The following is a 23,297-nucleotide window of genomic DNA, read 5'->3' on the forward strand; positions in this document are numbered from 1 at the left end:
CTTCCTGCTGTTCTTTCAGAATACTAGCATTTGGTTCCCAGCACCCATGTTTGGCAGCTCACAAGTACCAGTAACCTCTTCTGGCTTTGTCAGACACCTGTACACACAAACACTCATACATACAGATAGATGAAAATAAAAAATCTATTCAATAAATAAATGTACCAGTAATACAATAGATGTAGCAGCCAACAGAAGCATATTTGTTCCCCCAAGAAAGTCTGGACACAGTGTTGACCCTACAGCTGGCCCTATTCACTGTTCACTTCATGGTGGGTTTTGACAAATAGAAAACATGAATGCATTTAACTTTTTAACGTCATCTGCTAATTTTTTAAACTTTTTAAAAGATTTATTTATTTATTTATTATGTATGCATTGTTCTGTCTGCATGTACCCCTTCAGGCCAGAAGAGGGCACCAGATCTCATTATAGATAGTTATGAACCACCATGTGGTTGCTGGGAATTGAACTCAGGACCTCTGGGAGAGCAGACAATGCTCTTAATCTCTGAGCCATCTTGCCTGACCCATCTTCTAATTTTATTATGGAAATCTCCCCTTATTTCATTGAACTGTTTTCCCTTGATTTTTAAATTATGATGTGAAAAACTTTTAAGGGCTGAAATGTTGAATTCTTGATTCCTAAGTATGGAAAAGAAGGGGAGATTATTACAATGATCAATGATTAATTATAACTTTATGTTCCAACCCTAAGCTAAGAAAAAATTGTTGGCTATGTTCTGAAAATAGAAATGGATGTGTGCATAGCTATAATAGGCTCTAAAAGTTTTCTCTTTTCTTTTCTTTTCTTTTCTTTTCTCTTCTTTTCTTTTCTTTTCTTTCTTTTTTTTTTTTTTTGTGGCCAGGAATTGAACCCTGGTCCTCATACTCATACATGCTAAGTAAGCACTGTCCCATTGAGTTGTGTTCCCAGCCTTACCAATATCCTTTTTATCAAATGAATGAATGACTGTCTATGAGCAAGGTACTTGGACTTTCTGAGGTCTTTAGAAAACTCCTAAATATGCAGTAGATAGTTGATACTTTCTATTGCACAGTATTTTCTGTTAAAAACAACAAAGTAATTTAATCCATTTTAAATATTCTTAAGAGTGTAGAGAAGGTGAGATTATATAAAATTTCATGAAATGATCCTGGGAGAACTTTTAAAACACACACACACACACACACACACACACACACACACACACACACACACACACACACACACGGCAGCTCCGAAGCTACTTGATTCACTGTGTTGATATTAAGATGTCTTTTACTGTCGGCTGTGTCCAAATTACTGCTCCTGTTCTTGTCTGGGTTTTGATTGCTTGTCCTATTAAACCAGAGTACTGGGCATAAGAAAGAATGGGTGTTTCCTGTGTTACCAGAAACTTGCCCTCCAAAGGAGCTGGCTGTTCAGGATTGGAGCTGCTCAGAATCTTCTTCTCTTGCATGTAAATTTCACTAAAATAGACAGAGTTTGGAAATCACTAGATTCTTCTTAAGGCACTATATTGTCAATCATGAGCATAAATCCATCTCATTTGCTGTGTAATAGTCCACCTGCTTCCAATCACTGGTCTAAAAGAAGCAGGACTAAATCCCTGTGAGATTGTGAGGGAGCTTGAGTTTTGTATCATTCTCACTTTGCCTGGTAAGTGTCACTAGTCTTTGATATGCCCTAACTTGTAAAAGCAATGGAATTATTTTTGCCTCAGGAATAGAGAGATGGATTAGTGCGTCAAAGCATCTGCTACTCTTTCAGAGGTCCTGGTTTTGAATCCTAGCACCTACACGGTGGATCACTGATATCTATCACTTCATTTCTTGGGGATTTGGTGCATTCTTCTGGATTCTATGGGTACCAAGTATGGTATGGTACCCAAATAAACAGGCAAGGGAAACACTCATGCACATAAGATTAAATAAAATAAAAGAAATCTAAAATCTCTGTATCTATTTTTTCATGACCTTTCTCTCTTTCTCTTGCTGTTTCTATGTGCCTCGAATTTCCATTTTCTTTCTCCACTCACAGAATTTAAGGAAGATGCACTTTAAAGGTGATTAATTATGGATGCAAAGACACTATTTATACATGAGGCCATATTCACAGGCATCATGAATTAAGAATTTGATATTTCTTTTTGGCAGACACAACTGAACTCATACAGCAATCTTCAGGACAGTTGAAGAGTAGTTACTGAGAGAGGCTCATTCCCACTCATTCAGGCTGGCATAGTTTATGGTCATGGGGATGCTACCCATTGTAGGTTTTACATAATTTGGACTTCTTTATCCGAATTTCACTAATGCTAACTAGCAACTGTCTACCTTAATAAGTGAGATAAGAATTTCATCTTAGGCAGCTAATAGAGAAGTAAAGTTATTAAGATAAATTCTCTTATGTTTGGTTAAAGTCTGATGTTATAAACTTTTGTCAATCATTTACAGCAGATGATTGCATGTTTCAACTAAAAATAGCTGATAAAACATTTCTGGATATGCGTATGATAATGTTTTCAGAATACCAAACCAAACTAACCAAACAAACAAACAAAAAACCCCACCACTTAAAGAACTTTTCTTTCTTCATCTATATAAATTTCTTTCAATATACCTCTTCCTCTTTCTCTCCCTCTGTCTTCTTAATTTGAGGCAATTATGTTGTGGATTGCTGCCTTTTTTTCTTCTCCCTCAAAAAAAGTGCCTGTACTCAGGTGACGTGAGGTGAAATCTTAGTCAGATAAGAGTAGTGCCTGTGATTGGACAGTGGAAGGGACAGTGGAGCTGAAAGTTTTAGAAAGAGACAGAGACAGAGAGACGGAGACAGCGAGGGGAGAGATGAGATGGAACCTGAAGGAGAGGATGATGGGGAAGAACCACATGGTCTTAGGAGCCATAAGTAACTGGGGATTTCATAGAGAGATGACTGAGTAATGTAGGGTACATTTGTCCAATCTAGGTGTGCAGCTTGTATCTATAGCAATTGAGTTTTGAGTTCTTTGTGTGGGCATTTTGGGGGGTTGAAGATTTATTGTTATAAATCTGGATGCTAAATTACAAGTCTCTGGAGTTTTCATTTTATGTGCTAGGGGATTATAGCCAGTGGGGCAGATGGCTTAGGAAGTACAAGCAGGTTCAGCAGCAGCTAACCCCGGGAACCTGGGAAGACCACCACTTGCAGCTCCTCATGTGGGTGGGGAGACCACCGTTGCTGGCACATAGCCAGACAGAGCTTGGGTTGTTTTTTATAATTATACACTATACATTTATCTGTATGTCCTTTCTTTCCTAGGACAATAAAAGCTTGAAGTTATCAGACGTACAGATATTGGGATTTCCATCAATCCTGTCCATCTATGTTCTTAGGCCTTTGACCTTGGCCCAAACTAGCTTTTCTGGTTCTTCCATTTGTAGATGGAATATCCTGAAATTTGTCAGCTTTCATCCTGGTATGAGCTAATTACTAGACTAGATCTCATTATATTTCTGCATATTTCCATATCATTTGTATTTCTCTAAAGAACTCTCATTATTATTTAAATTTCTTAAGTTTTCATTTTCTTGTAAGTATGATCAGAAGGAAAAGACTTCATATGAGAGATTATCTAAGGAAACATGTAAGAAAATCCAAAACTCCAAAGGTCTATATGGTTGCAGGGGTTTCCATCTAAGGTTCTTTTTATCATATCCAATTCCAATTTTCAGTCTTTTGTTGACTTGTCCAGATGTAAAAGGGCGTTTTTCTATTACAATCTGCGCCTGTGCTAGAACTCAGACACCTACTTCAGAGTTGGTAAGACTCTTTGACTCCCAGAGTCCTCCATTTACTATGGCTCCAGGGTGTTTACTTCTTTAGAAGCCTGCCACATGGCCAATCACAAAAATGACAATTCACCTAAGAGTCTCACACCTTGTCAATCACTGAATACCCACCCATCCTAGAGCCTGACATCTTGCCAGTTACATTCATCCTAGAGGAATGGGTGTGCTTCCTTCATCTGATGCCCAGTGAGCCCCCATCTACTTATCATGTTAATCTCTACCTGCTCCTCACCCTGCTTGTCTCTCAACTTGGTAGTGACAGCAAAGAACAGATGAACTGCCAGGGGATGAAAATGGCCAATAACTTATTTCCATGCTTCAGAGCACTGCCTACTTCTGTGCCTTTATCTCTACACACACACACACACACACACACACACACACACACACACACACACAATTCTATTCAAAATGTTTTCAAGGTTGAGTGTGAGATGGTATTTATATCAAAACAACACCAAAATGTCCCAGAGTAAATGTGTTTCCTAGCTTCTGAGTGATATCACACAGTCTTTTATTAAGGGTAGATGTAACATGCTTTGGGTTCCTATGGGCCTGGACTTAAACTGGACTTATTATCACTTAGAAATTCCATGGTTTGGGATAAATTAAAAATGTATCCAGAAGTGGTTCTCTTAGAACCATTCATTATAAAGTGTGAATTTAATTCTCTGAGGTTTCTTGTAGCTACTCAACTGTAGTTCCAGAATAATTGTTTGCTGAAGGAATTATCAAGTTGGAACTGAGTGAAGGATGTTACCTGGCATGGTGTGTGGCAGAGAGTATATATTCTATGAATAATGCTTCTTACTATCATCTATGTTACCTTTACGAGTCACTCTGTTGCCAAAAGTGGTGAGGGATAGAAAAATACAAGATTCAGACACAAGGAAATTCGATGTCTATTAAGGAATAGTCTGTCCTTCCAAGACAGCACCTTGCTGCTCTATGTTGCCTCTCAACACCATGTCCTCATAAAGCAGGAAGTAGAGGGCAAAAAGAATCAGATCTCATTCCAATTAACCCTTTCATAGGACTCTAAAGCAATTACCGTCTGCACTGTGGATTATGTGCTTACAGACACTTTTGTGGGAGTACAAATAGTCAAGCTAAAGCAGTATGTTTTTATGCCTGTATCCTCCAGGTCTCTTCATTGAGCTTCCTTGTCCTCTGGTTACAATTTTTTTACAGAGTGGTAAAGAGCCTAGGCCCCCAAAGCCGGGTCATCATCGGAAACTTAATCCTGGTAAAGCCAGAAGCATGGCCTTGGGTAGTCATTTCTTTCTCTCCACCTCCAATTCCTTATATGCATAATGAGGGCAATTGTATGTACTTCATCTAGTTTAGAGGACGGACGGAATGAGCTTATGCTTAAAACAATGCCTAATGGCAACTGAGTGAGTGCCGGACAGAATCTCTGCTTGTTAATTATTATGAGAGTCTGTCTACTGTGGCCCTTTGGAAGTCCAGACACATGAATGATTGCTCCAGAGGCATTCTCCCTGGCTGACACGTTAATTATTGCATTTACTCCGTCAAAATCTTGTGTTGTGGAGTTGGCATGAGATTAAATCTTTTTCGTTAATATAATGTTGTAAATCTTGTAGCACCTGAGCTCTCCTCCCATCTGCCTCTTCTCAGTTTACAGGTGAGAATAACAAGGAGTTGGAATGTCCCAACAGACTTGCGGATAGCTGAGACTTTACTCCAGATGCCTTCACGTTCTGCGTGGCACTGATTTTCACTCACTCATCAAACAGACATTTAGAAAGATAGTAGAAAGAGTGAGGATTGCAAAAAAAAAAAGAAAAAAAAAGTGTGTTCAAAATGTAAAACACTACTGATTTGACAGGGTTGGGTGCTGAAGGATAAAAATCTACTAGCATTCTACTAGGCTGTTACCTGATCAAGTTAGAGAGAGGGAGGGAGGAGAGAGGTAGGGAGAAAGAGAAGAAAGAGAGAGAGTGCCTGATGATCTGAGATAACCATCTGCTTTCATTCTTTGTCTAGTCTGGGCACAAACAGAAATGGGGCCATTGTTAAAAGGAAAATTAAAAGCTCATTGAAATGTGTCATGTTTATCTTTGCATCCTGGGCCCTGTATGGACTTTGCTGCCCTTTGTCACATCTGTTTATTGTAAATTGCTCCCCATGTTGGAGACTCAGTTTCCTCATATGTTAGAAAAAATGATTGGAATGAGTTAGGTTCTAATTCTTCTTCCCATCCCCACATTCCGGAAAGTTAGCTGAAAAAAAAATGCTAAATTGGTAGTCTGCACAAGTGTTTCCTTTATTATGTCCATAGCCTGAAGACTCTGTGTTGCCAAAATTCTTTTCATACAATGCATCTCTCTGAGTGGCACATGGGTAACTGTTAAACATGACTGTAATGTGAGAATGTGCATTAAATTAGTGTAAAAACTGTATGCTTCACAATTTCCAGATGTCAGAATCTAGTAATGTTGTCATTTTTCTTTTTCTCTGTTCAGAGGTTCACACAAATGGAAGGCAAATGGCTACAGGAAGCCACCTTCTAAAAATGCATTCCTTTGCAATAGCTTCTACCAGCTTCTTCCTGAAGATTTAAATCTGCTGTGAGGGTTCATTGGATTGCCGTTTAGACTGTCAGAGCACAGTGACAACCCCCCCCCTTCTGCATTGCCTAAAATATTGGCTCTTATATGACTTTGAAAACACAGACAGCCTGGTGGTAGGTATTATGTCCAAATTAACTCTATTAAACTCCGAACTGTTCAAGTTTCAAGTAATCAGTTCCAGTTGGTACACATTCAATTCCAGTCATAGGCATCTGAAGAACAAACTGACTTGGTAGCAATTGTTGCTGAAGAAGTTTAGTTCCCAATCATCATATAATGTGCCTAAGTACTAACGCTGAATATTGATCAGACATTCTTTTGTCTACTTCATATCAAATAAGATACCTAAGGGCTGTTTTATTATTGGAACAGAGGAGTAATTCAGACCATTTAAATAAGAGATTAAATATCCTTTGTTTTTATATACAAGGACATTACCAAACCATGATAGGAAAACTATAAATTACTTCACTTTTAAAATAATTGTTGCTTTACTTAATCTTTTGATTAAAGTGATAACAATTGCTTTTGTCACATTTATTTGGAAGTAACTGTGCTGTCTTTGAAATTTACTCATGGGTCTGGAATGGGGAGCACAAGAGAAAGCCATAATTCATATTGTGCTTGACCCATGCAGAAAATTATCTGGCAACCTATGGAGGTGCACAATTGGAGAGCCTTGCCCAAATCTGCTTGTGAGCATAAATGAACAGAGATGAGAATACACACAGACTGTATGTGTACATAGACATGTTATATATTCAGTCCTTATGACAGCAAAGTAATTGTAGCAGAGATAGTGAAACTGAGGCTCAAAGAGTTTAAACCATGTGCTGCATGAAGAAGGATATGCTCTTTCTGTAACCAGTCATACATGTTCGAATTTTAACCTTATAAGTTCCTTTCTCCCATTGACAGTGTGGCAAATGGCAGTCCAAGTAGAGATGTAGAGACCCAGTTTCTTCTATTGTCCTTAGGCTACCAATGTCTTCTGCTGCCTCAGAGATCCAAAAATAGGTCTTTGTCTAAGGAAGACACTGATAGAGAAAAATAAGAGGCTGAAAAGTCATTTGAAGAATGCTGGGCATGACCAGACTAGAAATTACTTATAGCACTTCTTGCCCACATTCCATTGACCAAATTCAGTCACTTTTATGGACTCATCCATAGTGAAATGAATCTGGTAAAGAGTCTCTATAGGCACGGGAGGAAGAGGAAACGTGTCTATTGAACACAGGCCATTGTCTTTTTCCCTTGACAGCAGAGGTTCTAAGAAGAACAAGGTCAATCCTCTGTAGATTCAAATCCTGTGCTTTCTTTGACTGCTTTAGACAGAGTTGGAAAATCACCCTCAGAGTGACCCAGACCAACAGATGCACAAAGCCATACTTGAAGTTAAAAGAAGACATGGTAGTGCAATTTCAACGATCTTGAAATATCTGTTCTGCTTATATAGAAAGCTTTAAATATTCTGCTGAAATCTCATGATCTTGTTCATGTTTATCTCAGACATGACCTAAGAATGCCTGGAGATATTTGATCTGCCTGTATTTATGACACAATGAACAATCTTGTAAATGCTTTCCCTGACCAATTTCCCCCGTCTACAGTCTGCTTTTTGAGACTTTTAGCTATTTCCTTTGTGTCAACTACAAACACCATGAAGCTGATTTCCTCGTGTGTGTATAGTTGAATCATTTCCTACATCCTTTTCTCTGAGATGTAGGGCTGATAGCTCAGCAGCTACTGTGCATTGTCTCAGTGTCCATATGTTCTTATCATCAAGGTAAACAACACTGCAACTTATCTTTATTCTCACTGAACATGTATGTCCTTACATTTTAATTTTTATTTTATGATATCTATGCATATATATCCTCATGTTGTGCAGTATGGTATATTAGCATATATATGTATATATATAGAGACTAATATCTATCACTACATCACTTCACATATACTGAGAATATTGAAAATTTACTTTATTCACAAATTTTAATACTTAATGTTATTAAATCAAACTACATTGTTATACAACAAATCCCCTGCATATATTTATTACATACAAACCAACTTTTACAAACTTTGGCCATCTCAAACTTTACTATCCCTCCCTCAGCCCCTGGCCACCACATTCTGTTCTCTGGTTCATACTTGAATACTGAGATCGAGGAAATTGAACCATAATTTCCAATGCCAAAGACACATCCCTAGCCACCACACCTTCTCCACCATGATGGACTATATTTCATTAAACCTTTTGCCTATATATTTTGTTTCTATCAGCTATCCCATAAGAATGATAAGAAAAGAAGTATAGAAAACTAGCACAGAGAAGTAGCCATGATAAACTTGACTAGAGACATTCTAGGTAGGCTTCTGGAATTGGTTTGTGGGAGGAATATTCAAGAGGCTGCCACTGAGGTCAAGAGGAGACCTAGAATGTTGTAACTTAAGCTCAAGTGACAAAGAACCTGGCCATGTCATGAAATTTTGAAGATACAGGATGTGCCAATACCATTTAACTTAGCTTTATGTATCTTTGTTATAAGTTGGGGACAGGCAACCTAGAAGTTGTGTGGAAATGGTGCATTTTAAAGGAAAAGTCACAGGTATGTGTGAAGTAGGTAGCAGGGCTGACAAAACAGCAGTGCCTATTGAAGACTTTAGAGACCTTAAAGAGTATCCAGTTGACTGGGGCAACAGAAAGGTACCTTGTAAGCAATTCTCCACACAATGAAGCTATAGGTTCCAAAAAGTAAACATATTTAAATAATTTTCATTAAAAAATACAGCCACAGAATATTAAAGAATATAGAACCCCTAGGTCACTTTACTGAAGCAAAATCATCTGGAAAACATCGTTTCAAGTCAGGAACTGAGACAGAAACCACTACAGCTTTGAGGAGGGAGTCAATCTGCTTTCAAGGTTGCAGTAGGACCCTGTCCTCTTTATGGTCCTGCATTTGAAATCATGGAGGATGTTAGAATGAGAGTGTTAATGAAAATAAACGGTAACACTCCAGAATACAAAGATCTCAGATCAGGCAACACGGAGCAGAGAGTGACCTTCAGACAGACTCCAATGCTAATATGTTGTGATGCCTACATTGGAATGCTGTCCCCAGGATATTGATGATGCTAAGACTGTGGACCATCTACTGTTGTGAGACACTGTTCTTGGAGAGAAGTGAAGAAATCTTTACTCTTCCAAGAAAGGGCCACAGTAAGGATAGCATATTGGTGAACTATTGTTTCTATAGTCTATTTATGTATAAGACTCTTGCTGAGGAATTTCTTACAGGTACAGAAATGTCTCAAGGGTAGATACATCACCGAAGACCACACCAGCAAGTTGACAGTTAATGACATCTGTACATATGGAGCACATTACACAACTTCAAGAATGTTCAACATGTTGTGCAGTGTCAGGCAGTTCATAGCTTCTTGTCTAGGTAGCTCAGCTGATCTACGCTTGTTTGAGGTGGCTTGACTGATTTCTGCTTCTTTTTGGAAGCTCTGTTAGGATTATTTTTCCAGTAAGCTTGGCTGGTCCATACCTCCTTTAGGCAGTTCAGCTTCTCTGAAAAAAGTATCTCTTAGCATCCCTTACAGCTTACTTATGCTCAGAGGGGGAGGAGCCTAGTGTATCTGATTAGTTTAGGAACTTCCTGAGGCCCTTGAGTTGTTTACTTCCTAAGCTTTATGAGACTCCAGACAGGATGGAATTTCTCACCTCCCCTAAAACATCATTTTGTTCCAACTACTTTCTGACATCCTGTGTCTCAACAAACCTTTCTCTTTAACAGAAATTTTTAATCAGAGAGGAAGTTGCTACACAGTATTTGCCAAAGAAAGGTAAAGACACTGAGTAGGGCCAGCATGTGCTTAGGCAATGGGACAACTCCAACCCAGTGAAGTAGGGAAGATGCTCTTATCCCCTGGATGGTGAACATGTTTTCCCTGTTGGATTTGTTATTGCTTTAGCCCAGCCTCCCCTGGTTATGCTGCAGTTCCTTCCTACTGGAATCAAAATGTTTACTGGGCACTGATATATATTGGCATATCAAATCACAATTCATTTTATAGTGGCTCACAGTTAAAAGATTGTGTTTTAAGAAATTTTTGGGCTTTCAACATTTGAACAGTTGACACTATCAAGAGAAGGTGAAGGTTTGAAATTGGATAGGATGCAATTAGCATTTTGAGGTGCCCATTAGTATATATGAGCCTAGAGAAGAATATTTTGACTCTAATGTGAAATATCTCCCCAGGAAACAAAAGTTGCCAGGAAGAAATTGAATCTTCAACTGAACCTTCTACAGAACTAATAAACTATTTAGAATTGAAACCATTATGGAGAGATAAAATGATGCAGGCCCTGAGCCTAATTATAATATCTTAGACACCTGAAATATCCATTTTTCCCAACTCTCTGTCTACACTAATATCCTATAATCTAAAAGGTTAATTAAAAACTTTTGAGATGGCTAACTTAAGGAAACCGCAGGTTCTAAAAACAAAAGGCTAAGAGAATCTGACATGTGTAACTAAGATTTTCTGCCTTACTATAGTCTTCCTACTCAAAATTGGTTGGAACCCTTGTTCCACATTCCTGGAAAACTCTTCCTTTGATGTTGCCAGCCATCCAAATCCCAGTCTAAATTCTCAGCTCTGACCATATATGGGCACAATCCTAGCTTATAGCTGATATGTCATCACCCCTCACCTAAGGTCTATAAATTCCTTGCTTTAGCCTGGGGATGCAACTTCCTTGGTCCCACTGATTAGGACCGGTGAACCCACCTGGGAGTAGCGCCTAATAAACCTGCATTTACCTGATTTTAATTTTAATTTGATCTGGCCTATATTTGCATCACCAAGAGAAAAACACTATTAACAATTTCCACCACTTTATTGCAAAGTGTCTTGGTTTATGACTTTTTGTTCAATTATGATAAAATTTCACCTAACTCTTAAGTGGAGAAATAGAATATGGGCTAACCTAAGTCTTTGTGCCTGGGCTATGATCACTCAAATTTTGCTCCAACATGAACTGTCTCTTAGCTGCTTTGACATGTGAGTTGTATAGATTCATGCCTTTGAACTTTTGGTCTCCAGTTAGTACTGCTGTTTTGAGAGGCTGTGAAATCTTTTACAGTACAACCTAGCTTGAAGAAGTAGGTTGCTTGGAGACAGGCTTTCCAAGTAACAGCCTTGCTCTGATTTTGTCCCAAGTTCTCTGCTTCCCAATCCATGGATATGCAGCAGGCTCCTTCACAAGTTCTGGATGCTATAGATGGAGTTCCAGCTACCAAGCATCTTCCATCACCATGAGCTGAAACTTCTTTAATTGTGAGCCAAAACAATGCATTCTTTACACATATTACTTCTGACTGGAAATAATGTCACAGAACAATAAGGAAAATAATTAATGTACTACTTTGCCTATGTATATTTCCCCCCAATCTCTTTGCCCAAAAGTAAACAATTCCAGTAACAATGAGAGCCGAGAATACAGCTCAGTTGATAGAGGGCTTGTCTAGCATGAATAGTGCCCTAGGTTAAATCCTCAGCACTACAGAATGCTAAGCATGGTAGCACATCTCCATTATCCCAGCTCTTGGAGGGTAGAAACCTGAGGATCAGAAGATCAATGCCATCATAAGTAATAGGTAAGCTTGTAGCCAGCCTGAGAAACTTAAAGTCTTGTTCAGAAAATAAAAACAACAACTTTAACAAAAGTATACACATAAGAAATCTTTATTTAAATAAAAGGCATGAGTGTTTTATGTCTAATTGATATGTATATCCCTTGACAAGCTCCTTAAGGACCTTATTCTTTAAGAAAAGAACGAATGTTGCCTTGACAACTTTCAACTTTCAACTTTTCAGGTCTGTGCTTGTTTCCTGTTAATTTGAAATTCCTTTCATTTTAGTTTTAATTAAAACTTCCTTCATAATTACAAATGCTAAACATTATTTCATATTCCCATTGACCATTTACTTTCATCTGTTAAGAAGTCTCCATTGAAATGTTGCCTGTTTTCATCAAGCAAATTTGTTTCTCTGCTATTGAATTGTTCTTTGTATAGCTTACCTATTAACTCCTCCTTTGCATGTTTTGCAATATCTCTTTCATTATTTAGTTGACTTTTATTATATTAATTGTTTCTTCTGGTTCATGTAAGCTTTCGAGTTAATGTAACCCTATTTGTTTATCTTTGGTTTTGTTGTCAGCATTTTTATAGTTATATGCAAAAAACTCTTTGCATAAACTATTAGCGGGAAACTATTCCTAATGTTTTCTCTATTACTTGTATGGTTTCAGGACCCATATATATGTGTGTGTGTGTGTGTGTGTGTGTGTGTGTGTGTGTGTGTATGTGTGTGTGTATGTATGTGCATGTACATATATATTCTCATTCTATTAAAATGGAATAACAGCTTTATTGACATTTATATGTTAAACTATCCAACTATTCAAGACTTGATGATTTTGTGTTTGAATTCTACCATGTACTTAAAGACATAAAGTCAATTATTCCCAGATTCTTTCAAAAATAGAGGAGGGGTGCTATTTCCAAAATTGTTGCTACTGCTTTGTTATAGAAACCATGGAAAAGCATTGCAGGAAAAGGAAACCATGGGCTAGAATCCCTGAAATAATTGTCAACATCCTCCATAGATACAGAAAAGCACATGGGAAAGATCATTCACCATGGTCAAGAGAAGGTGTATTTGATAAGACAAGCCTTTATGCTGATTTACCTTCCTAATTTACTTCAGGCTTTTATGGAGCCTGAAGCATTACCAACTAATAGAAAGTAATTTAGAATTATATATGTATATAAATCTACACCAAAATAAATATTTAGAATGAGGACATCAATAAAAATAAATTAATTAAAATTTTAAACCCCTGGCAAATATCACAGCCACATTTTTCTTACTCTTTTTGTATGAAGAAAAATAAGAAATAACAGTATCTATATCATTGAATTGTCAGAATTTGAATTTTTTTGGTATTTTATTAGTGTTTCAGAAAAATGTGATATAAAAGTCCATAGCTTTCTGCTGGGCATGGGTCATTTCTAATAATGTTCTTTTTTTAAATTTTTATTTTTGATTTTTTCCATTGAAATGTCTCATCTCAAATGCTCTTTGAGTGCCAATGGCTGTTCACACCAGGAGAGTCCTTCACCGCTTGGTGATAAGAGAGGTTTTTCAAATCTAAGGTATCCTGAAGCTTAGACTTCATCAGCTTAGTACAAATCTCCCCTTATTGAACTGTGCTCACCATCCTTTTTTTTCCTAAAGTAATCAATTCTAAGAACTTTGAATACCTTCTGCATAGTGGACCCTGATCTCTATTACACTAGCTTTTAAGGGCCTTACATGTGAACCCCTATATGTTATTCTAAACATTCCACTTAAAGCCTTTGCCCATTTTTTTTATCATAGGTAGCAATAAATAGCCTAGTAAGAGCACCAGTGGAAGGGGAAGCCCTTGGTCCTGTCAAGACTGAACCCCAGTGAATGTGATTGTTGAGGGGAGGGTGGTAATGGGGGGAGGATGGGGAGGGGAAGCCCATATAGAAGGGGAGAGAGAGGGGTTGGGGGATGTTGGCCTGGAAACTGGGAAGGGGAATAACAATCGAAATGTAAATAAGAAATACCCAAATTAATAAAGATGAAAAAAGAAAAAAAGAAAAAAATTTATGTCTTCTTTTTTAGACAATTCACTTTCCAAAGAAAATATTTTACCTATACAAAACCTCCTTCCTTCCTTCCTTCCTCCCTTCCTTCCTTCCTTCCTTCCTTCCTTCCTTCCTTCCTCTTTTATTTTAATTTTGAGATAGAATATTTTTTACATGGCGCCAGCTGCCCTGTAACACACTCGGTGGAACAGTTTGGCCAGGAATCCACAAAGACCTGCCCGTTCCTACCTCCTGAGTGTTGTGAGGATTGTGTTTCACTATACATGGCTTTAGCTTATTTCAAGGCTCATTTCTATTGCTTTAAATAATGTGTGTGTCTGTGTGTGTCTATGTGTGTATGTGTGTGTGTGTTGATATTTGCACATGAATAGAGAGTTGTCAGCTATGCTTGGAACTAGAATTAAGGTGGTTGTGAGCTATGTAGGACATGCTGAGAACTAAACTAAGGTCCCGTGAAAGAACACTACGCACTTTTCACCACTGAACTGTTTCTCCAGCCTTGGTTTAAAAAAAAAACAGTTACTTATAATTAATTATCTAGGCATAGAGTCCCATAAAATATTCCACCTTTGACATTAAGATACTCAAAGATGTCACCATTGTTCTGTTTTTCATGCAGACATATTTAGGAGAGACACTTTCACAGTGGACTTTTTGGTATTATGGCTTCCTAATCTCTTTCTCCCTCCTTTGCTGCAATGTTCCCTGAGCCACAGATCCAGTAGCCTTGTTAGGGCCATATTCACTGGTCTTGTGCACCCCAGTCTGTTGATTTCTCTGCTGTATCCAGTGTGGTTTTCTGTGGTGCTTTCCATTTGCTTTAAAAAGGAGGTTTTTGAAGGAAGCTGAGTAGCTACATATGTCTGTGGGTATAAGGACAAGATTTAGGGGAGAGAGAAAATTACCTTCTTCTAGGAAAGAGGTCCCTGATTGGTTGTCCAAAGCACAGTAGTTAAGTCCTGAAATTATGCATATATATATATATATATATATGTGTGTGTGTGTGTGTGTGTGTGTGTAATAAAAATGCAATCATCTATTTGTTTGTGTACATGTAGGTGTATATGTCCATGATGTATGTGTATGGTCATGTGCATTTTTCTATGTATGTGTGTATATGTGTATATGTATGAATACTTAAATGCATAGACATTTATGAATATGTAACAATTAATAATAATAATAATAATAATAATAAAGGCTATTGGCTTGTGAATAGAGGAAACATGGGAGGTGTTCAAGGGATAGTAGCTGCGAGAGAAGAAAATGGAGAGGTGATGTAATTCTATTACAAACAAAATTCAATTACAAACACAGTTTTAAAATAAAAAATTACATTTATTGTACATATGTGAGTATATGTTTATGTGTGAATGTGTTTGTGTGTACATGCTCACAACTGCATTAAAACATGTGTATGCATGAAGTCATTGCACTTGTGTAACTCAGAGGAAACTTGTGGAAGTTGGTTCTTTCCTTCTATTATATAAGATGCAAGGATGGGATCAAGTTGTCAGACTTGGAGGCAAAAACTTTTACCATCTGAGCTGTCTTCCTGGTCTTCTTACCTAATTTTTAAAGGTACTCATGATGTGGCCACAAGTCATCTTTCCAAGATATAGACTTGACATAAACAAAGTTTGCTAGTTTGTCATTTATTCCAACTTGAGTGCAAAGTTTGTAATTATATCAGAGGAAAAACATTCTCAGCAACTCACAGGCATCCTGACCTTACAGAAGGGAGAAGGAACCATACCTAGGAATTAGAGAACTAACTAGACACCTCATATTTTCCATTCATTTGATTCCATTCATGGTCCAGGCTCTGTCTCCACTCATTATAGCACCATCCCCAGGAAGTGTTTGGCCTGCTTTCAACTTTGCTGTATCTACTTTTCTTTGAATAGTGTCTGGATATAGAAATTTTCTGAAAATCCTAAATTCTTGGCTAATTTTGCCTCTAAGTTCTTGAACAAATAAGTCTCTTTCTTGACCTTGAGTTATGTCATTTGGAAAAACAGCAATTATCATAGAAACTCTTCTGAACCAAGGTCAGGAAGTTAGTAATGTAAGCCCTTCTCTTTGATACCTGGCATGAAATAATTACTCATTATCATGTGATATTTTATTTAATTAGAACCTCACACAAAGTTTCAAAAGAGTAGCAAAGTAAGGTAGTAGAAAAAATCATAGTGCATTGAATCAAAAAAGGCTGAGACGTGTCATATAACTCTGGAATAATGTGCTTTGATTTTCAGAACCTGGATAGATCTGCTGGGTGAGTATATCAATATAACAAACTTATAATGAAAAATGACTGGGAAGGTGAGGGAGTGGAAACTGTGGTTGGGATGTATTATATGAGAGATGAATCTATTTTCAATTAAAAAGCAAGCAAGAAAGAAAAGAAGTATCACATGGTACTTCTTAACATATATGATATTAACATTTATATATATGACTTTAGACATGAAAAATCAAAACAGAGCTTTATTTATACAAAGCCAATTTGAAGAAAAAGAATGAGTAGGGGTATTAAAAGTAAACTTGTGCTCCAAGTACCCTTTTAAGCATATGTGTTGGAATTGGGAAACTTTCCAGCTGCTGTAGAGTGTGTGCATTGCTCCTTATACAAGTTAGAAAGGTTGTTAAAGACATGGGCGAAACGTGCATGAGAGCACGACACATAGCCATATTTATTGTAAACTCCACAGTGATTTTATGGCCAAGAAGTAGTGAGTTGCATTTCCAATTTTGGAGTTAAAAAGAAGTCTGAAGATAATCGTTTGAGTTAATTTCACTAGACAAGGATCATATTAGAAATTTGTTTTATTTCTAGCCAACTTTGTTCACATCTAATTGTTTTGAAGGAGTGGGTGCAGAGTCTGCTTTCCTCTCTGGGAAAGGCACACGGCTGTGCCAAGAAGGTGAGTAAAGCTAGATTCACTAGAAGGAGGTCCAAGCGCCTTTGAAATGCAGCCAATGTTAGATTCAAGCTGGAGTAAGAATTTCTCAAAACTGCAATGCACAATAAAATTCAAAAATAGAAACTCTCATTGTGATGCCGAGGTGGGGAAGAGAACACGATTAGCATGTAAACAACTCTCAAAGAAGGATGAAGTGCTGAAGAAATTCTAGCAAGTGCTATATTGATTCCAATTTTATTATCAGTGTTAGTTTGCTTCAGCAGGAGTAAGTGAAGAGTCAGGACTGGACCCCTAGAAGGCGTATTATGCAAAATTTTCTTTTAGTGGAATAAACAACTATGTTATGACAGACAGAATTACAGAGCCAACAGTTAGAACATGGCATCCTTGCTCTCTTGTAGTGACAGGCTGAAAGAGACACCATTTACCAAGAGATAGCATTGCATAGGGGCTATTGGCACAGACCCTGGAGAATGACACTCTGGAACAAAATGTGACATTACCATGTCAGAGACATGCCATCCTGACCAGATATTGAGCTACTGAACCTCCACTTTGCCATGTAAAAAGACAAGCTAGTTATTCAAATATCTGACATAGCTACTGAGAAGGTCAGGGGAATATGTGATTGAAGGCATTTTGAGTACCAAGTCACTGTATTGTTACTATTTTGAATATTTTACCTGAGTCTTGACTTTGCTATTCACAACAGTTTTTAATATGCTTTTGGCATAGAAGAGACAATTAAATCTGACAACTGGCTTGTAGCATAGTTCATTGGCCAGGACCTTGCAAGGAAGTTCTTGAGTAAGCCCTTTGCCATTTTAGGGAAGTCATGGGAAATCTTTTTTTTTTCTTTAAGATTTATTTATTATATACAAGTACACTGTAGCTGTCTTCAGACATACCAGACGAGAGCATGAGATCTCATAACAGATAGTTGTGAGCCCCTATGTGGTTGCTGGGATTTAAACTCAGCACCTCTCAAAGAGTAGTTAGTGCTCTTAACTGCTGAGCCATCTCTCTAGGCCCTGGGAAATCTTAAAAGCCAAAAGGGTCCACTAAAATCAGATTTGTTTTCCGGATATCATCCTCATTGAACAGCTGTGCCTTCATTCCTCTTCTCTTAGGCAACATAGGAGTTACTCGCCCTCAGACTTCCATTCCTTGTGCCCTTTCACCAATCCAAAATCACTACCATAAGTGTCTTGGCTCCTTGTCATATATGTCCTGCATCCTTAGACTAAGGGAGTAGCAGAAAATTTACATGGAGTTAACAAACACTTGCTTGGACAGACGGGTATTTAATGCTTTTATATGAACATACCATATTTTGCAAGGATCCAAGTAGAAGAGACAAGCCTTTTATAGTTTTTGTTCCTATACTACTTGGATATAAAATCATTATTTTTTTTTATTATTAACTTGAGTATTTCTTATTTACATTTCAAGTGTTATTCCCTTTCCCGGTTTCCGGGCCAACATCCCCCAATCCCTCCCCTTCCCCTTCTTTATGGGTGTTCCCCTCCCTACCCTCCCCCCATTGCTGCCCTCCCCCCAACAATCACGTCCACTGGGGTTCAGTCTTAGCAGGACCCCAGGCTTCCCCTTACACTGGTGATCTTACTAGGATATTCAAGGCTACCTATGAGGTCAGAGTCCAGGGTCAGTCCATGTATAGTCTTTAGGTAGTGGCTTAGTCCCTGGAAGCTCTGGTTGCTTGGCATTGTTGTTCATAAGGGATCTTGAGCTCCTTCAAGCTCTTCCAGTTCTTTCTCTGATTCCTTCAACGGGGGTCCTGCTCTCAGTTCAGTGGTTTGCTGCTGGCATTCGCCTCTGTATTTGCTGTATTCTGGCTGTGTCTCTCGGGAGAGATCTAAATCTGGCTCCTGTCTGCCTGCACTTCTTTGCTTTATCCATCTTGTCTAATTGGGTGGCTGTATATGTATGGGCCACATGTGGGGCAGGCTCTGAATGGGTGTTCCTTCTGTGTCTGTTTTAATCTTTGCCTCTCTATTCCCTGCCAAGGGTATTCTTGTTCCCCTTTTAAAGAAGGAGTGAAGCATTCAGATTTTGATCATCCGTCTTGAGTTTCATGTGGTTCTATGCATCTAGGGTAATTCAAGCATTTGGGCTAATAGCCACTTATAAATGAGTGCATACCATGTGTGTTTTTCTGTGATTGGGTTACCTCACTCAGGATGATATTTTCCAGTTCCATCCATTTGCCTATGAATTTCCTAAAGTCATTGTTTTTGATAGGTGAGTAATATTCTATTGTGTAGATGTACCACATTTTCTGTATCCATTCCTCTGTTGAAGGGCATCTGGGTTCTTTCCAGCTTCTGGCTATAATAAATAAGGCTGCTATGAACATAGTGGAGCATGTGTCTTTTTTATATGTTGGGGCATCTTTTGGGTATATGCCCAAGAGAGATATAGCTGGATCCTCAGGCAGTTCAATGTCCAATTTTCTGAGGAACCTCCAGACTGATTTCCAGAATGGTTGTACCAGTCTGCAATCCCACCAACAATGGAGGAGTGTTCCTCTTTCTCCACATCCTCGCCAGCATTTGCTGTCACCTGAGTTTTTGATCTTAGCCATTCTCACTGGTGTGAGGTGAAATCTCAGGGTTGTTTTGATTTGCATTTCCCTTATGACTAAAAATCATTATTATTAAGAGTTCCATGTAACACATGGAGGTGCTCAGCCCTGTCTACACTTCAATTCTGAAGACACGAGTTGAGGTATTTTCTATGTCCTCTGAGTGACAAGTCAGTAAGAGACTGCTGCATTTTGATTTTTAAATTTACCATGATTATGATTTCTTTTCTTCTCTGCAACTTTTCTTTTGTGCTCTCATTACCTCTATAGGTCAAAGTTGAGGTACCTGTCTAGACAGAGAAACTGTAGAATAATGAGCCTAGAGCTAGAGGAAGGCCTGATGTTAATTGGGTATTAAGCTTTATAGGTCTTGGGATCTTTCATTCCTATGACAATGATCATATGAATATTGAGTGCTATTTTATTTCCTTCACAGCCAAGGTTATAAAAGGGAAGAAGAATGGTATACATGTCCTCCATCATATCAGCATGCACACAAGGTCTATGAGTGCACATAATCCAAAAGGTTCCACCTTGGTGCTTTTGCCAATTTAATTCATTGTACCAGGGGTTTACTGAGCACCTCAGTACTCACCAGTATTTCTGATATTGGAGATAAATAAATGAATAAGCAGATATGATCTTTGTCAGTGTAAGTAGGCAATAGAGACGTGTGCTATAGAACACACCATAGGCAAAATTGAGATTCTTCTTTAAAGGAAGATTCAGTTCCATTCACTTGCCTAAGAATTTCATGAAATCATGGTTTTTAATAGCTGAGTAGTAATCTGTTGTGTAATTGTGCCACATTTTCTGTATCCATTCCTCTGTTGAAAGACAATTGAATTCTTTCCAGGTTCTGTCTATTATAAGTAACACTCTCCTATGACCATAGTGGAACATATGTCCTTGTTATATGTTGGAGCACCTTTTAGATAATACTTCCAGGAGTGGTATATCTGGGTCCTCAGGTAGTACTATATTCAATTTTCTAAGGAACCACCGGACTGATTTCCAGAGTGGTTGTACCAGCTTGTAATCCCACGAACAATGGAGAAGTTTTCCTATTTCTTCACATCCTTGCCAGTATCTGCTGTCACCTGAGTTTTTGATCTTAGTATGAGGTGATACCTCAGGGCTATTTTGATTTGCATTTCTCTAATGACTAAGGATGTTGAACATTTCTTTAGGTGCTTCTTTGCCATTTGATATTCCTCAGTTGTTTAGCCCTGTACCCCATTTTGCAAATAGGGTTATTTGAAGTCATGAAAAAAATGACCGAGATACAATGTATGTATATAGGTGTAAAATTTTCAAAAATTTTTCATAAAAGTCATAGATAATGAATCTTATTTTTCTGTTAAGGACTTTGAAGCATTTGAGGTATTGGCTTCTGACTTTGCCCAGATAAGATCCCTTGTTATTAGAAGTGATGTCTAGTTTTGCTTTTTTTCCCCTCTGAAGAACAAAGAATTGAGGGAGAACCACCAATATTTGCCTTTGATATTGAGTGATAGCAAACACTTGGTCTCCAATAATTTTTTCTACATCCATTGTCCCACATTTCACCTGTAGGATGGATGTAATCCAGCCTTTCTGGTGATCCTGAAACTGCTGTACAAACAATGCTATAGTGTTTCTCTAAGTCCAGCCCAGAAGGGTAGTTGCAAGCAGCTGTTTCTTTACAGTTCCTTACACAAACTGAAAGTGGTTTGGAAGTATTGTATTTTGAGTTAACCATGTTTCTATTGAATCTAGTAATATAATTTGAGTTTGAATTTTGATATCTTTTCAATTTAATTTTTCCTGGTAATCCATTTTATTACCCTTTATAAAAGGCATCAAAATATGATAGACTGGATAGTAATTTTAAAAACCTGATACTTCAACTTAGAAAGCAAGAGAAGGACCCTGTTGTCAGATCGTCATAAATTGTTATTTATTGTATATAATTTCTCTATCTTATTTCTCAAATCATTTCTTTTCCCTCCGAAAATATGGTTGTGTGACCCTTGATGCTAAATTGAATAATATCTTTGACAGGACAGATTGCAATTTCCACAAAAATAAGTGAATCCCATAAATATAGTGCGCCAAGTGCTGGCACTAGGCTGGGAATCCTAGGCAGTACCACCTCTGAGAAGGAAGTGGAAGAAATGCTACAGTCAGCAAGAAGATAAGGTATTGGCATCATTAACAGTCATGGAAATCAGAAGATGGTAAGTCTCATATGATGTAAGTCTCATATCCATGATGAGGCACAGATAAATTTATAAAGAACTTTGGAAATAAAGACCCTTCAGAAGAGTAAAGAAAGGTCAATGGGATGAATCTCCTCAGAAGCAGTAGTCAGAAGAAGGGGATATGTATATACCGACATGTATGCAACAAAATTGTTGAAATATAGGCCACATACTGTAATGGAAGCAAGAATGGGTATATGAGGGGTGCAAAGGGAAGAAAGGAAGTGAAGAAGAAAAATGAAGAAGATACAGGAAGTGGGAAGGTATCTCATGTTCAGGGATTGGTAGAATCAATACCGTGCAAATGACCACATTACTAAGTGTCTAACCAACTTAAAACAGTCCCTATCAAAATTCCACTGCAGTGTTTCCATTGGCATTTTTCATTAACCAGAAAAACAATCTTAAAAATTCATATGGAAACATAAAAGACCACATGAAGTCAAAACACTTGTGGGGGAAAAAAGCAGTGCCAGAAATATCAGAGTATACAACTTCACAAGATTGTAGAGCCATAGTGAAACCAACCAACCTATCAGCTATGACAACAACAGAAACACATGCTATGCATATGAAAACAAAAGTCATATACCAGTAGAGAAAAAAATAGAAGAGTAGGAAATACAGCCACACTACTATAATCATCTGATTCTTTACAAGGGCACACATTAGAGAAAAGAGATCCTCTTTAACATATTCTGGGAGAAAAGGATATCCACATATAGAAGAATAAAATTAAATTCTTGTACAAAACAACAATGGAAAAAGATTAAAGAGCTTTTATATTTTAAACTTATGGTTTTCAGAATTTCATATATGGATACTATATTTACACTATTTTTTACCCCACTGCATTCATGAAATAGATCTTAAGTGAAAGACCTTGTCATAAGACTTTAGCCTTTACATTTGTAAGAGGGAAGGACTTCAAGATGTAGGAATAAGGAACAGCTTTTGGAAGAGTATACTAATAGACCAAAAAAATAATAGCAACAGTTGACCATCACATTGAACCCAAAGGTGTGGGAAACACTGATAACAACAATAAGTAGATTGAAACCATATAGAAAGTCTATAAAATGTGAGCACATCTCTGCTATCTTGGAGAAGAATTCTTAAAGAAAAGACTACCAACTCAAGAGTGGAAAGGGAGCAAGATGTAGGAAGTGGAAATCAAAACTGACATTTCACCTCATCTGGGCTAAGAAAACAAATAACAGAAAAGGATGGCGAGGACTGGGGCAAGTAAACAATACTGGCGTCACTACAGAAGTCAGCAGAGAGAATGCTCAGGAACAACTCAAAAAAGTGCTACAGAATAATATGAAAATGGAGCAGAAGAGAGGCCAGAGAAATAACTTGAAAGCATGG

The 23,297-nt window shown here is 37.8% G+C and overlaps 1 long non-coding RNA gene across 3 annotated transcripts in view; it reads left to right on the plus strand.

The window, feature by feature from the left end:
• Nucleotides 1–23,297, plus strand: part of LOC120093668 (uncharacterized) — a 265,733-nt gene that overhangs the window by 180,982 nt on the left and 61,454 nt on the right. The window contains exon 4 of one of the 3 annotated variants that reach the window (XR_010053408.1): nt 16,410–16,431. The exons of the other annotated variants lie outside the window; for them this stretch is intronic. This is a non-coding gene — a long non-coding RNA (uncharacterized LOC120093668). Of the gene's footprint in view, nt 1–16,409; nt 16,432–23,297 lie in introns of those variants that run through there. 3 annotated transcript variants of the gene reach the window in all.

Source organism: Rattus norvegicus, chromosome 7, assembly GCF_036323735.1.
Source record: "Rattus norvegicus strain BN/NHsdMcwi chromosome 7, GRCr8, whole genome shotgun sequence".
Taxonomy (NCBI): Eukaryota; Metazoa; Chordata; class Mammalia; order Rodentia; family Muridae; genus Rattus; species Rattus norvegicus.